The following is a 17,449-nucleotide window of genomic DNA, read 5'->3' on the forward strand; positions in this document are numbered from 1 at the left end:
AGTGTCCTTTCTTGTTTTTTTCTCTTCTTTTTTTTCCTTTTTGTCTTTTTTCACATGCAAATACAAAGTGGTTCTGTTCGCCTACCACTTGATGTCCATTGAATGGAAATGGACGAAGATGAAAGAGAGCCGACCAACTCATTAAGGGGAAACCCTTTCCTTACGCACGCCATCACGGACCCCTCCTGCCACCGCGGCGACAATCTTGGGTGGCCCGACACACGCCGAGAACTAACCAGCAGGGGATTAGAACTGGTTGTGGACGTACATGGACATTTGGTTTTGTTCTCAGTGTTGACAGTGGTTCTCCCTCTATTTTACTTTCTTTCGTTTTTTCTTTTTTTCGTTTTATTCTTTTCGTGTTTTTTCTTCTCTTTTTTTCTTTTTTTTCTTTTTTTCTTTCTTTAGTTCTGTCTCACTCTCGCAAACATCTTCCGAGGCGAGAGGGACGTGGCAGCAACGAAGTTTGGAAGTTCATGTTAGTATATCTCATCCCCTGATGAAGGGAGGACCCCTCCCGAAACTGTTGGGAAATAAATATATTTATCCTTGTTGACAACGCTCCCGTTGTGTCATATTCCATACCTTCAAGAAGACTAACTGGACCATTCTATATATATATATATATATATATATATATATATATATATATATATATATATATATATATATATATATATATATATATATATATATATATATATATATTGTGAGCATTATTATGCGTCCCATCTTTTCATGTGTACATACTCATTATCACCAGTCAAGTTTAGGTTGTGGGGCACATACTCGTGTCAATAAAGGAGAGTCTTGAGTGTACTCGACGCCATCTTACAAGTGGTGGAGAGTGCTGCCCGGTTCCTGCGTCCTCTCGCGTTCTCGGACACCCCAGCGTCTTCTAGAATACATCCCTGGAGCTCCGTTCAGGCCGCCGCTTAAACGACCTGGGTCCGGTAATGTCGCAAGCCTCCCAGTCCAGCGTGCCAGCTTCGCCACCGCTCCCACCGCCAAGAAACCCTTCTCACCTGGTCACCAGCCCTCAAAAGGATCCTCCGCTGTTTGCAGGGCTTTCGGGTGAAGACGTCGAAGACTGGCTCGAGGAGTATGACCGCGTGAGTGTTATCAACAACTGGGATGAGCCTGCGAAACTCATTCACGTTGCATTCTACTTGAGCGGCGTCGCAAAACGTGGTTTTTTAACCACGCCACAGATTTTCCGACATGGCCCACCTTTACACGTCAGCTCCGCCAGATTTTCGCCAACCCATCAGTGCGCTCAGATATCGCCAAAAAGAGGCTTGGTGCACGTGTTAAACGCCCTGGCGAGTCTTACACTTCTTACATCGAAGATGTTCTCGCCCTTTGCCGCCGCATCGACAACGATATGGCAAAACGACCGTGTGCGCCACCTGCTAAAAGGAATGGCGACTGTCGCTTTTAACGCGCTTGTGGTTCAAAATTCCCAAACCGTAACCGATGTTGTCGCTACCTGTCAGCGCCTTCAGGAGCTTCAGACCACTCGGGTACAACCTGATATGTCTGATCTGAGCTCAAGTCATGATACAACATAGCTGCGTGCACTGATCCGCTCTATCATCCGCGAGGAACTTCATGCACAGGCTTCACCTCGCCACCTTGATATCCGAATGACGCCACCCGCTACTAGTTTACGCGACGTCGTGAGGGAGGAACTGGCCTTGATGACTAGTACACCAGCTCCGAGTTCACATCCCATGCCCAGTTATGCTCACGTTGCTGCAACGACACCTACGCCCCACCAGAGCCTGGCCTCGATAACTGTCACACCTGTACCGAGCTCATATCCTGTGGCCATGCCAACGTATGCTCAGGTTGCTGCTAGGACACCTGCACCCCAGCAAAGCCCAATGCAGCTACCAGCGCCCGAAGTGCATGGTTCGCTCAACTCACTCGCACCGCGACCATCTTCCCAGCCTTACAATGCCTGGCGCAGTTCGCGGCCGACTTGCTTCTACTGCGGCATCCGTGGTGATATTTCAAGGTTCTGCCGACGCCGTCAGCAAGACGAACGACGAAGCTACAATAACCTTGAACGGGATGACTTCTACGCGACTGGAACACCCTATCGTCGGCTGTATCCGAACAGCACACGTCGGTCGCCGTCTCCGCAGAACTTTGACCCAGTTGGCAGTTCCCGGTTCTCACGTCGTCGCTCACCTTCGCCGATGCGGCGTTCCTCTTCTCCTTTCTTACCTTCTACTTCAATTCCCGACCGCCAACTGGAAAACTTAACAATGCAGCTTCGGGAGGGAAAGCTGCATCTTTCGAACTGCGTCAAACTTCTCCGGACCGCCCATCGAATGTTTTATTGGTGTATGTTGAAGGTATACAGACAGAGGCACTGGTGGACACAGGCGCATCACTTTCAGTAATTCGTGCAGACTTTTGTGCCCGCCTGAAAAAAGGTAGGACGCCCTACGATGGTCCTCCCCTTCGTTGCGCAGATGGATTCCCTATTCAGCCTTCAAGTGTTTGCACACTCTGCGTTTTCATAGATGGCATCCTTCACCACATTCAGTTTCTTGCACTTCCTTTGTGCACTCACACAGTAATTTTAGGATGGGACTTCCTTTCTTCGGCATCAGCTTTCATATCGTGCCGTCAGCGAGTCATTCAAATGTCAGCTACTGAGAGTTCATCGAATGTCGATCTATACAGCTTCCGTTTCGTTGCTGCCACTGATTGTTTCATTTCGCCAGGAGATGAACAACTTCTAACGATCGCTTCGGATACTATAGTTAATGGTGACGTGTTCATAGCTCCATCAGTTCGCTCCAAACCTGCGGGGCTTACCTTAGCCCCCGGCCTTGTGCGGTTTAATGACGGTAAAGCATTGGTCACCGTCTTGAATCCAACTTCTTCGCCAGTGATGCTGCCCCAGGGCACTGCTGTGAGCTGCTTCGCTGACAGTGAGCCCTTTCGCTGGTCCCCCTTCACGCGAAATCACCGTCTTTGTCTGCTACTACTGATATCAAGGCTACCACTGTTACCTTAAATGACACCATAAGTCCTCACCTCACAGCCGAGCAAAAGAGAGACCTCTTAGACCTTCTCCAAAAGCACAGCCTTTCGTTTGATGTACATTGCAAAGTTCTGGGCCGCACCTCTGTTGCAGAGCACAGCATCGAAACCGAAGGCAGCTCCATTGTACGCCGCCGCCCATACCATCTCTCTTCGGCAGAACGGCAAATCATTGAGGAAAACGTCGCCGACATGCTCAAACAGGATGTTATTTGACCTTCATCCAGCTCCTGGTCGTCTCCTGTGGTGTTGGTCCGGAAAAAGGATGGCTCTGTCCGCTTTTGTGTTGATTACAGAGCGCTCAATAAGATTACGAAAAAAGACGTATATCCGTTGCCACGCATAGATGGTGCCCTGGACTCCCTACAAGGCACAAAATATTTCTCCAGCCTCGACCTTCGATGCGGGTATTCGCAAATACCTATGCGCGAAGCAGACAAGGAGAAAGCAGCGTTTGCGACGCCTGACGGGCTTTACGAATTTAATGCCCTGTCCTTTGGCTTATGCAACGCTCCAGCAACATTCGAGCGCATGATGGATACTGTCTTACGTGGTCTCAAATGGAAAACCTGTTTATGTTATTTAGACGACATCGTCATTTATTCTTCAACTTTTTCTCAGCACCTTAAGCGTTTGGACGAAGTTCTAACGTGCATTTCGAACGCTGGCCTACAGCTCAATACAAAAAAGTGCCATTTCGCCAGCACGAGCATCGAAGTATTGGGTCACCTTGTGAGCAAAGACGGCGTTCGACCCGACCCCGACAAGGTTGCTGCCGTAATTAGTTTTCCACGTCCATGCAATCAAAAACAATTGCGAAGTTTCATGGGCCTGGCGTCTTGCTTCCCCCGCTTCATCCGTCACTTTGCTGCCATTGCGGGGCCGTTACACAACCTTCTGACGTCAGGGACGGATTTCACGTGGACTGACGAGTGCGAGTGTGCTTTCCAAGACCTTAAGCGTGTTTTGACATCAGACCCCGTCTTCCGTCACTTCGATGAGAGCTGCGTATGCCAGCCGCGCACTAACACTTGCAGAGCAGAACTACTCGATAACAGAGCAGGAATGTCTCCCTGTCGTTTGGGCCATCTAGAAATTTCGACCTTATCTGTATGGACGCCACTTCACTGTGGGTACCGACTACCATGCCCTATGCTGGTTGTCCTCGCTGAAGAATTTGTCTGGGCGCCTCGGTCGCTGGATACTGCGTTTGCAAGAGTACACTTTTGACGTTGTGTACAGGTCCGGCAAACAACATCAGGATGCTCACGCTCTCTCTCGCTGCCCTCTGCCACTTTCATCTCCAACCAGGCATCCTGAATGCCCCTCAGGTGATCAAGCGGCTTTCTCTTCACTCACGTTATCACCCCTGGCAGTTGCTGGGTCGCTACCTTTGTACAACAGCGCCCAGTTTGCCGCGTACCAATGTGACGACCCCTACTGTAACCGCATCATCGGATACTTGAATGGCTCGCCTTCTCCACCTAATGCCAGACTACGTCGTCAGCTGCGGCTGTTCAAGCTAGAGAACAATGTCCTGCAGCACTATACTTACAATGCGGATGGGCATCGGTGGGTGCCAGTACTTCCCCGTTCACTGCGAAAACAAGTTCTCGAAGCATTGCACGACGAACCATCAGCTGGACACTTGGGATTTCAAAAGACCTACAACCGCGTTAGGAGCCGTTTCTTCTGGCCTGGTCTTTCTACCTTTGTTGCTAATTATATCGCTTCTTGCGCACTTTGTCAATGCTAGAAACGACCAACTTCAGCTCCTGCTGGCTTAATACAACCCATTCCATGTCCCGACACACCTTTTTCCGTTGTCGGAATAGACCTTGTCGGGCCACTTCCCGTAACGCCAGCGGGCCACCGCTGGATCGTTAAAGCCGTCGACCACCTCACACGATACGCGGAGACCACTCCTCTACGCACTAGCTCCGCCTCAGACGTTGCCGCCTTCTATTTAGAAGCCATTGTGTTGCGCCATGGTGCACCTCGCACGTTGTTGAGTGACCGGGGAAGGGCCTTCATATCGACAATTCTGGACGAAATTCTAAAAACTTGTGGCACAGTTCATAAGACCACATCCGCTTCCCGCCCGCAGACAAATGGGCTGACAGAGCGATTCCGCCGGACTCTAATCGACATGATATCCATGTACATCGGACCAAATCACAATAATTGGGACAAAATCTTACCGTTCGTAACATTTGCACACAACACAGCTGTTGTTGTTGTTGCTGTTGTTGTTCCCAGCTGTTTAATGAACCACCGGGTTCCACCTTTCTTCCTCGTTTATGGTCGTGCGCCGACATTCACCACTGACGCCTCTTTCTTCAATGTGATGACAAAAACGTCGACGACTACGCCAGAACATTTCGTCTCCAGGCTTGCTGAGGCACGGCAACGTGCTCAACTAAACACGGAGGCCAGTGAACAAGACCGCAAGCAACGCTATGACAGCTTTCGTCGAGACGTCACCTTCCGTCCTGGAGATGAAGTACTACTTTGGACGCCTGTTCGCACACCCGGATTGTGTGAAAAGTTTCAGTCTCGCTTTCTAGGACCTTACGTTGTTTGTGAACGAACATCTCCTGTCAATTACCTTGTCACTCCCATCGAGGTTTCCTCGGACCGTCGTTACCGTGCCTCCGAGATAGTTCACGTTTCAAGTCTTAAACCCTTTGTGCGCCGTACCTTTCCCGCCTAAGTCTCGGCCGGGTCGGCCGGTCAAGTGCGCGGGGAAAATAAGTGTGAGCATTATTTATGCGTCCCATCTTTTCATCTGTACATACTCATCATCTCATCACCAGTCAAGTTTAGGTTGTGGGGCACATACTCGAGTCAATAAAGGAGAGTCTTGAGTGTACTCGACGCCATCTTACAATATATATATATATATATATATATATATATATGTATATATATATATATATATATATATATATATATATATATATATATATATATATATATATATCATTGATCGATATGTGGGGTTTAACGTCCCGAAACCACCATATGATTGTGAGAGATGCCGTAGGTAGTGGAGGGTTCCGAAAATTTCGACTACCTGGGGTTCTATATATATATATATATATATATATATATATATATATATATATATATATATATATATATATATATATATATATATATATATATATACGCCCTGCCGTGGTGGTCTAGTGGCTAAGGCACTCTACTGCTGACCCGAAGGTCGCGGGTTCAAATCCCGGCTGCGGCGGCTGCATTTCCGATGGAGGCGGAAATGTAGGCCCGTGTGCTCAGGTTTGAGTGCACGTTAAAGAACCCGAGGTAGTCGAAATTTTCGGAACCCTCCACTACGGCATCTCTCACAGTCGTATGGTGGTTTCGGGACGTTACACCCCCCCTATCGATCAATCATATATATCTATATATATATGTATATATATATATATATATATATATATATATATATATATATATATATATATATGACGTAGCGACTTGTAGTACAAGCCGAGAAGGCCTGAAGTCAGAACGGAATAAACATGGGGTATGGGGTATGAGCCAGGCCACGTCTACCAGACATCATAGCGTCACACTAGTCGACAGGATGAAGTCCTTCCAGCCCCTTTATCAGTGTCTCATCATCGACGCAGTTCTCCACAAGACACCCTGACCAAATCATCTCCTATGAGGATGCAGTGACCAGCATCATGACATCACCATCAACTGCCCTTGACATCCCCAAGTACACAGGATCAGCGGACGATGGACCAATACAGGACTGGTTCAACCTATTCGAGCTCCACGCCACCACTGCATCCTGGTCGTAGCGAGAGATGGTCATCAACTTTACCGACTACGCCTTCGGTGAGGCTTTCAAAATCTACCTCACCCACATATTTGAAAACGACGACTCAGGGGAAAAGATCAAACAAGAAATGATTGCTTGCTTTAAAGAATACAATGACGACTACGAAAAAGACTTGCTTATAACCCACCATCCACAGACAACCGCACTCGGTCGTCACAGTCAAAAGCAGCCTTCACGCATTGACCAACCTCCTGCTTTTTCATCGCGTGGATCTTCAGTCACTCACAACGCCCACCTCGCCTCTCACACGTTCACTAAGGTCGGAATAGGGCAGAGAAGCTCGGAGCATACTCAGTAAAGCCCGGAACCTGCAGTTCAATTTCATCACCAGAAGAGCTCGCATCGTTCGTTGCACAGAAAGACAGTCAATTCCAACTAGAATCTGACCAAACCACGCCTATTGCGGTGTCGCCATTGAGAGCACAGCCATCTGAAAGCCAAAACACTGGAGGCTCGGAAGTAACTCTTACAGGTTTCGAGGTGCCAGAAGCCTACGTAATGAATGCTGTCGCAGGCGCCTCTGATTTTCATCCAGTCAGAGCTGTCCTACCAACTTCGCTGCCTGAAAAGCGTTCCAACAGCTACCAACTGGACACTACGTCAAATTGGCAAGAAAATCTTTGTGCTATTCCAAAAAGGCGCAACATCAGCAAGGCCAGCACAATAAAATCGGCCAGGTTAAGCGCCTTGTTATTCGACACGGGCAACTAGAGACGTCGGAAGAACACACACGGCGTCAAGAAAGACGTTTACAAACGACTCACCTAAAGCGACAACATAATCAAGATGTCTCACTCGAGACAAAGAAAGCATTGAATCCCCAACATTTTTCCAAGGGACGTCGAGTAAGTTTTCTCCAGTAGAAATCAATTCTCAGACAACATGACAAACGACGACAAAAAAGGCGCAAACCAGCTCCTTGTATTCCAAAAGGACACGTAAATCATCACAAAAACCTTGGTCAACCAATACGCAAACGGGTGGCACTACATGTGCACCAATCAAGACAAAAATCACGACGCCTACTGAAATTATGCTGCTGGTGCTCCAAAGCCTTCACACCACGTTCATTCCTCGCAAGAATACAAGCAGTGTGATCATCAGTTTCCACGCTCAAGGTGTACTTGTGCTTTTCAGAACGCAACAGTCAGCCTCGCCCGCCAGAACTCCAGCATTACCGAACTGCTGCACTCTCCGGTGAAGCTAAAGTTTGATAGTTTGTTTATGGAAACTTCCTGGTACATGAAACAACCTGCCCTTTTTGACATTGTTGACCTCTAAGCCATGCATGTTTAGTTTTCGTTGCTGTTCATCTGCCGCGACTTCTTTCAAGAGAAGGGGAAATCCTGTGACGTAGAAAGACAGTGACTAGTAGTAGAAGCCGAGAAGGAAGAAGTCAGAATGGAATAAACATGAAGTATGAGCCAGACCACATCTCCCATACATCATATATATGTGTACCTACAAGGATTAGAGGCAAAATTAGAGGGAAGTGGACTGGGCTTCAACCTCTCTTTAGTCAAACAAAAAAACTTATTGATCAGGCACTACCAGCATTAATGTACACAGATGATATAGTGCTAATGGCCAACAACAAGGAAGATTTGCAGAGATTGATGGACATCTGCGGTAATGAGGGAGATAGGTTAGATTTTAGATTCAGTAAGGAAAAATCAGCAGTCATGATTTTCAATGATAACGAAGGTAGTGAGCTTAGAATACAGGAGGTCACGGTAGAAATAACAGATAAATACAAATATCTGGGCGTATGAATAAGCAATGGGACCGAGTATCTGAGAGAACACGAAATATACGTGACGACTAAATGTAACAGGAATGCAGCAGTCATGAAATATAGGGCACTGTGGAATTACAATAGGTATGATGTTGTGAGAGGAATATGGAAAGGGGTCATGGTTCCTGGGCTGACGTTCGGCAATGCGGTCTTGTGCATGAGATCAGAAGTTCAAGCAAGATTAGAAATTAAGCAACGTGGAATAGGTAAGCTTGCTTTAGGAGCTCACGGGAATACACCAAATCAGGGAGTGCAAGGTGATATGGGATGGACATCATTTGAGGGCAGGGAAGCTAACAGCAAGATAAAATTTGAGAAGCGATTGAGAGAAATGGGGGAAGAGCGTTGGGCTAGGAAGGTTTTCAGCTACTTGTACATGAAGAATGTCGATACAAAATGGAGGAAGCGAACCAGGAAGTTGACTGGTAAATACTTAGAAAACAGCAGGTGGCCAAACCAAAAAGAACTATTGGTTAAGAAGAAAGTGAAGGAAACGGAGACTGACATGTGGAGAATGGGCATGATTAAGAAGTCCGCACTAGAGATCTATTGAACTTTTAAGAAGGAGATTGCCAAGGAAAGGATATATGATAATACTCGGGCTAGTTCTCTACTGTTTGAGGCCAGGACGGGAGTACTGCGAACCAAGACATATCGGGCCAAATACGAAGGGGTAGACACAGTATGCAGTGCGTGTGGAGAGGAAGAAGAAACTGCCGAACCCTAGACAATGTTCTGTAAAGGGCTTCAGCCTATAGTTCAGGATGATGGCGCAGAGTTTTTCAAAGCACTGAGATATAGGGACAGCGAGGGTAAAATAGACTTTAAGCGGGTAGACTTAACTAGAAGGAGGTTATCTGATTGGTGGCTAAAGTCAAGGCACGAGTGAAAATTAAACCCTTCACTGCGAAGTACGCACCCTCAACTTCATTATTTAAAGGAAAAAAAAGATAAATGTAATGGTTAGTTCACTAAGTATTACGGCTAGGTGGCGTTAGCCGCCGCCCGATCTAAAGGGTACAGCCACATCCATCCATCCATCCATCCATCCATCCGTCCGTTAGCCAATGTACGTGAGGGGAGTGTGGCATAATTAAATGCGAAGAATTTCTTAGCGAACGTCGGTGACTTTGAACGTCTCTATCTATATATTTATCTACCACTTAAGTTCGGGTGCTCTCGTGGTCACCCCCTTAACGTGGCGTGAACCAAAATCAGCCCGTCGCTAGCATTGTCAAACTATTCCCGCCAAACAGTAGCACATTCCCACAGGTAAGTATGTGCCGCTAGTATGCGGGTATGCGCCACAGGTAATTGACACTTAGCATCTACTCAGGAACGACAAGAACACACATGAGCAATTTTAACGCGCGAGCTTTAGGAAATACCCGACACCGGTAGCGTCGACCAAACGAATGCAAAGTATGAATGTCAGGGTCCCAGCCGGAATGGAACCCAAGCATTCGGCAAGGCAATCAAGTGTTATTCTACCACAGAGCCAGGCCAAGTCCCGCAACTCCTTTTCAAGTAGACCTTTATGTTCGTGAAACATCAGTTGTGGTTACAGTGCTGGCTATACAATTTAACAAACATTGCTTATGTACTCCTTTGATACAGCCGTCACGTCGGGTTCACATCAATAGTCGTTAGTCGCCATGTGCTGAAATTTTTTTACGTTGGAGTGTTCAGAGCCAGCCTCCTCGCAAGCATCAGTGCTTCGCATCAGGTTCTCGTGTTTCTAATAGGCATGTTCCAGTTGGCATCGTTGCGCACGTGCAAAGAACTGGTTATATAAATATTTGCAACTCTTCAACATATGTCTGTGCGTGCAATATTTGTACATATATTTAGCATAATTTCATGACGTGTCGCTCAAAAAAAATGCAACATGGTCACGTTCTCTCCGCATGCTTCGCATAACGTTGATTCCTAGGTACGTGAGATCTGCCAAATTTTTTCATGTTTTGATCAGCGCGTCATATTCGTCAAGCCATCTAACCCTCCCTTGCTAATCTTGGTTTAGCCCAAGTTAAGGGGGTGACCACAAGAGCACCTGAACGTAAGTGGTTAGAGAGATAGATAGATAGATAGATAGATAGATAGATAGATAGATAGATAGATAGATAGATAGATAGATAGATAGATAGATAGATAGATAGATAGATAGATAGATAGATAGATAGATAGACAGACAGATAGATACGCTCAAAGCCATCAAACTTCGCTAAGAAATGCTAGCATTTAAATGTGAAGAAGTATCAAAATTGCGGTGAGAGCATATGATAGTTCTGTCGGCAGTCGTATTCACAGCATCATCATCATGATCATCATCATCAGCCTTATTACGTCCATTGCAGAACAAATGCCTCTCCCATGTTCCGCAAGCGCACTCGGCTCTGTGCTTGCTGCTGCCATTTTACACCCGCAAACTTCTTAATCTCATCTTCCCACCTAACCTTCTGTCTCCCCCTCACCCGCTCTCCTTCCCGGGGAATCTAGTTAGTTAACCTTAAGGACCAGCGGTTATCCTGTCTATGCGCTACATGCCTAGCCTCTGTTCATTTCTTTTTCTTGATTTCAACTATGATATTCTTAACCTCGGTTTGTTCCCTGATCGACTCTGCTTTCTTCTTGTCTTTTAAGGTTACACCTACCATTTCCTTTCCATTGCTCGCTGCGTCTTCCTAAATTTAAGCTGAACACTGTAGGAGTGCTGACACCCCCTGTAAAATTGTTTGTGCCGTGTGGCGCACGTTTCACGCGAACAGAAAGTATTTCGTGGTCATAACTATTTTGCGGTAAGTGGCGTTGCGTTCGCGAGTGTTGATCTCGACTATCATCCTCATGGTTAGATTAGTAGCGCCGGCGGTGACCCCTGAACACAAGCCTTGGTTGCGGCAGGAGAGCATTAGGCGAGTAACTCTGGCTGGTGGCGTTTGGCACAAGCGCTTGTCTCTCGCGGTGCGTCCTCGGAGCGCACGGCACCATGGGCCATCTGCCGGGGGCCCTCGTGGTTATTCAAGCGTTCGCCGCCTTGTGTATGTTAAGTTGTTGAGTGTATGGTAATATTGTTAGGTTCTTTTAGCGTGTTGATAACAATTGATGTTATAATAATACGGCTTAATATATCGGCGTCCTAAAAGCAGTTAAATCAATGTGTGTATCGGTCGGTTTGTTCCGATCGCATCTACTGTGTCCATTCACTCCAAGAGCATGGTGTTGCTTTCACCACATCGGGAACCCACACTGGCGCCCAACGGGGGTTCTTGGAGCATCAGACGACAGTTTTCGCGGTTCATTTCAAGCTTTTGTTTGAGCCAGGGTAGAGTAGGCCTAGGGGGACTTCTTTGCTAGCGCCGGCGGTGTGCTTTGTTGAGAACCGAGGAGATCGGTTTCGTTACGTGCTTGAACTTGTCGGCAGGTTGAGTTTTCTTTTCTTTGATCGCAAGTGGTTTTTGTATTTGTTGTTGTTGTTGTTGTTGTTGTTGCTGCTGCTGCTTTGCAGGAACGTTATTGAGTTGTTACGAGAGCCATGCAGTCTGCATCCTGGGGTGAGCAAAGCTTAGAGCACGTGGATTGTAGGTCAAGCTTGAAGCGAGTGAGTATGGAAGCCCCGTCGGTGGTCCCATTTTATGTAAGTACCTTCTTTTATCTCTTTTGGGCTCAGGTTAGCCGGGCGTCGTTGCTGTTTGGTATTGCGGCTTGACGCCGGGGCGTGGTGACACCGTCCGGGACAGTGGACTTTGATTTCTCGGTAATCTGCTGTGTGCGGCAAGCGATACAGAGTTGACCTTAAAGAGTTGATGTCTCCTTGCGGCTGCCTCTTCTGCGCCAAGGCTGGGTGCTGGGTGGATGTCGGTTTTTGTCAAGCGACTCATTAGGCCTAAGGCTCCTCACAGCCTCCTGTCGCACGAGGCACAACTAGAAAGGCCATGGCATTGAAGTGTTGCGCTCTGCTTCCCTCACTTTTCTCTACCTTGCAATGCACGAGTTAGGAAAAGGGATTTTTATTTTATTTGGATGGGCGTCTCGGCCGCCGCCGATGTATTAGCTAGCAGTACTGACCATAGTACCACGTGGGTGAAAATCTTGAAGCTCCCTTTCCTTTGCCCTACTGCATTGTTCAGTCTAGTGTTTTGAATGTACGCAGCGGGAGTGATGTAGTCCGCTGCTGGCTGTTTTCTGCCCATCGTTGGCACCACTGGCCAAGAGTGCGGATGAGACTTCGGGTAAGTGACATGACTGGGACCTGCGCAACTGTCTGCTGTCCGGTGGCCTCGTGAGTGCTGGTCGCAACCGGAAGACGTGGCGGTGCGAGTGACGGTTCGTTGCACCGACGGCTACGTTGCTGTTGTGGAACCGGTACTGGGGTGAAGTCGTCGAGCCGGACAGTGCAGCAGTGTTGACCCGCGGCGGTGTCGTCATGCACGGACATTATGTAGGGAAATGGGTAGCCATGTTTTGTTAGAGCTTGTGTAGCGGATTTCTTTTGTTTTCGGAATATGGTTTGAAATATTTAAGGTTGGGGAGATGAGGGGGTGCTGACACCACTGTAAAGTTGTTTGCGCCGCGTGGGGCTCGTGTCGCGCAGAAGCCGTATTTCGGGGTCATAACTATTGAGCGGTAGGTGGCGTTGTATTCGCGAGCATGATCACCACTATGATCATCATAGTTAGATTGGTAGCACCAGCTTTACCCCCTGGCGGCAAGCCTTGGTGGCGGCAGGAGAGAATTAAGCGAGTCTATTCGGCTGGTGACGTTTGGCGCGAGCGGTTGTCTCTAGTGGTGTGTCGCCGGTGCACGGCACCGCGGACTGTCTGCCGGGGGGCCCTCGTGGTGAATCAAGCATTCGTCGCCTTGCATATGTTATGTTGTTGAGTGTATGGTAATAATAAAGTGTAAGGTTTTGTTAGCGTGTTGATCACAGTTTTTGTTATAATAATTGTGCTGAAAATATCGGCGTCCTAAAAGCAGTTAAATAAATGTGTGTATTGCTCGGTTTGTTTCGATTGCGTCTACTGTGTCCGTTCACTTCAGGAGCGTGGTGGTGCTTTCGCCACATCAAAAGCCCACAACCTTCTTTGTACGTCTCCAGGTTTCTGCTCCGTAGCAAATTACCGGCAAGATGAAGCTGTTATATAGCTTCCTTTACCTATCATCTACCTATAATGATTTGAGAGCTAGTGTTGGACAAATGTTCTCCACCCTATTCTTATTCGCAGCATTGACCCTTATTCGTGTGCTCAATTTCTTCATGAAAAACCGAGTACAAGAAACTTCGTCACAACATTTCGATCGATCACGACTCGGTTCTGCAGAGGATCATATAGCTTTCCGAAAGACTTACCATATTTTAACTTCGTGCTTTAGTGCTTACTCTGAATCGCCTATACAAGCTCCTAATACTTCTAATACCAGGAGGCCAAGTCAAGGAGCTGAGCCAAGGACACGATCCGAAGGAATGCGTTTCACTCTGAGTCATCAACTCTGGGCGTAATAGAGTATCTTGAGCGTAATATAAAGGGCTCTTGAATGCATAGTTCATTAGGTATTCTGCCTATAGCCATTAAAACCAGTTACTACAGCTTATAATTTACTGCTTTCAAAATTTTCAACTGGCCTAGTGTTATTTCAAGCCAGCAAACTCTTGTTTATGACAATATTTTCTATTACAGATGCACTTTTTATCAAGTGTCAAAAGAGTTGGCAGGTGGTGGTGGTTTATGTTTCACAAAACCTAACTTGTACACACACACACACACACACACACACACACACACATGCCCCGCCGTGGTGGTCTAGTGGCTAAGGTACTCGGCTGCTGACCCGCAGGTCACGGGTTCGAATCCCGGCTGCGGCGGCTGCATTTCCGATGGAGGCGGAAATGTTGTAGGCCCGTGTGCTCAGATTTGGGTGCACGTTAAAGAACCCCAGGTGGTCAAAATTTCCGGAGCCCTCCACTACGGCGTCTCTCATAATCATATGTGGTTTTGGGACGTTAAACCCCACATATCAATCAATCAAACACACACACACACACACACACACACACTGGGAAGTGATATAGACTCCAACCAAAAGTTTTCAAGAAACCCGATGTTTCGAAACCGACTTGGTTCTTTCTTCAGGGGTGAATGCGGAGACTACGTGGCAGCGCCGTCTTCAAAGCACCCGCTGGGCGAATAATGACCCCCTCCTCTCTTTTGTCCTAAAGCGCAGTCCTAAACTTTTCAAAACTTTTGGCTGGAGTCTAAATTATCTCCCAGTTTCATACCCAACCAGACAGAGTTCTGTCGAATGTTTACATTCAAGACGCACACACACACACACACACACACACACACACGCACGAATATACATGCACAAGTACACGCAGTCAAACTACTCGTGCCCACTCTCTCAGAAGGGGAATCTCTGTAAGCAGGTGTTTGGTGTGTAGCGACATCATGGATCCGAGCTAACGGGGAGTTTCGACTCCCTCACACGCCTAGCCGGGCGTGGCTGTGCCGTGTCTGGAGAAAAGGGGATCCTGAAGGTTGAGCCGATGCCGGGTGATTGGACCTTTAAGGCCCCCCGGCAGAGGCAACACACCCCTTTGGCCCCGGCTTCACGTAGACCGCACCCCTGGGCTGACCCACCCAGAGGAAACCGGCAGTCTTTTTTTCCTGTCTCTCTCCCTCTCCTGGCATCTTCGTCTTTTTCTCTCACTTTTGATCTGTCCGGTCTACTCCTCACTCCCAGTTACTTCAGACCTTCTTGGCAGCAAGGGTTAACCTTGCGTATGATATCCAGCCTTGGGTATATATATTTGGTTACAGTGCCCGTGCATAGCTGATGCCAGCAGGCTTTCAAAGCTGCAGCGTCCCCATGTTGGTCTCGGTGGTGGGTGGCTACCCACACCGCCAATTTTCGAAACCATGTTACGGCAGAATCCCTCCTTTCCCTTTCATATTGGCCTCCCAAGAGAAGTCCCACCGAAGTACCGTTTAATTTTACCATTCGGCCTGACTCGGAACACTTTCCTAGTTTGCCACGAACTAAAAATGGAAAACAACCAGCATGCGCAAACTGTCTCCTTTCATCGCGTCGAAACCTGTAGCAGAAGCAATTGGCAAAAACTACAAAGCCTCAAAAACGTCAAGTCGAGACCTATTTATTCAATTGAAAAACAAAGACCTAATAAAATGTTATACGACCTTGTCACTATTGGCAACACTGAAGTCCCGGTCACTGAACATCGCTCACTGAGCACATGTAGAGGCGTCACCTCAGAAGACGACTTCCTGAGCGCGCGTGATGAGAAGCTCCTCGAGGGCTTCCAAGACCAAAATGTAATCAAAGTACAACGTTTCACAATCAGGAGAAACAACGAACAGCTCCGAACTAAGCAAATTATTCTCCCCTTTAGAACCAGCAATCTCCCCAGCTCACTAGACGCAGGATATCTGAAGATCAATGTCAGGCGATACATACTAAACTCGAAACGCTGATTTAAGGGACACACACCTAGCGACGTTAGCAGAATACTTTCTTCAAAGAAAAACAAATGTACGTCCTTCTTGCACTTGAACACGCAATCGGCGCGCAATAAGGACGATCATCTGAGCGCGCTGCTGTCCTCTTTTGGTTTTCCATTTGACATTGTAATGTTGAGTGAAACATGGTATCGCAACGACGAAGTACTGCAGGTGTCTGGTTATGTTACGCATTATCTGAATCGACGCGATAAAAAAGGAGGCGGCGTTCTACTGCTAAGAGTACCCTGCATTGTGAAGTGTTGAAAGATTTTACTCGCACTACTACTGACTTTGAAATCTTGACTGTTCAGCATGGTCGTAGCATTTTTTCCGTAGTATATCGCCCACCTGTAGGAAACGTGGTAAACTTTCTCGAATACATTGACAATCTACTGTCCTGGGTTAATGATAACGATTACAGACTAGTTCTGGGTGGTGATATTAATATTAACATGTTTCATGACAGCTCGCTTCGCAGACGCACAGTACGGGTGCTTGAATCAAATGCATGCACTAATACAATTTCCACACCTACTCGTATCCAAGGTAACTGCGAAAGTTTACTCGACATTTTCGTCACAAATATTGATGCACAAAACGTTGAATCGGGTGTCATCACGGCTCAGGTCAGCGACCACTTGCCCATATTTCTCATTGTGAATTCATCCATGTTGCCCTTGCATCCTTCCGCAGATCAGCACTACACATTTCAAGATATTAACCCATTTACTCTTGATAAATTCCACGACGAAATCTCGCGCATAAGCTGGCAAGACGTGTACGACGAAAGCGACTGCGACAAAGCGTACAAGTTGTTTTTATCCGCATTTAAGAACGCTTACGCAAAATCTTTCAAGTGTAAAACAAAAAAAGCCAGAAAAGCAAGAAAGCCATGAAATAATGACAGTGCGTTGAAATTGATAAAGCAAAAAGATGCTCTTTTTAAACAGTTCTTAAGGACAAGAGACGCAGTAGTTTTAGCCACGTTTAAAAAACTCCGGAATAAAGTTAATGGGTTCCTAAGGGCAGCAAAGACACAGTACTTCAAGAAATTGTTCCCTGCCGAAACGATAATGCGAACCGATGTCACATGGAGAAAGCTAAATAGTTTACTGCATGGAAACCAACAGGCAGATAATCTAGAGGAATTAACAGTAGACAGTGAGCTCATTTCAGGCACGGCCTTAGCTGACGCTTTTAACAACTATT

This window comes from Rhipicephalus microplus, chromosome 2, assembly GCF_043290135.1.
Source record: "Rhipicephalus microplus isolate Deutch F79 chromosome 2, USDA_Rmic, whole genome shotgun sequence".
Classification (NCBI taxonomy): domain Eukaryota; kingdom Metazoa; phylum Arthropoda; class Arachnida; order Ixodida; family Ixodidae; genus Rhipicephalus; species Rhipicephalus microplus.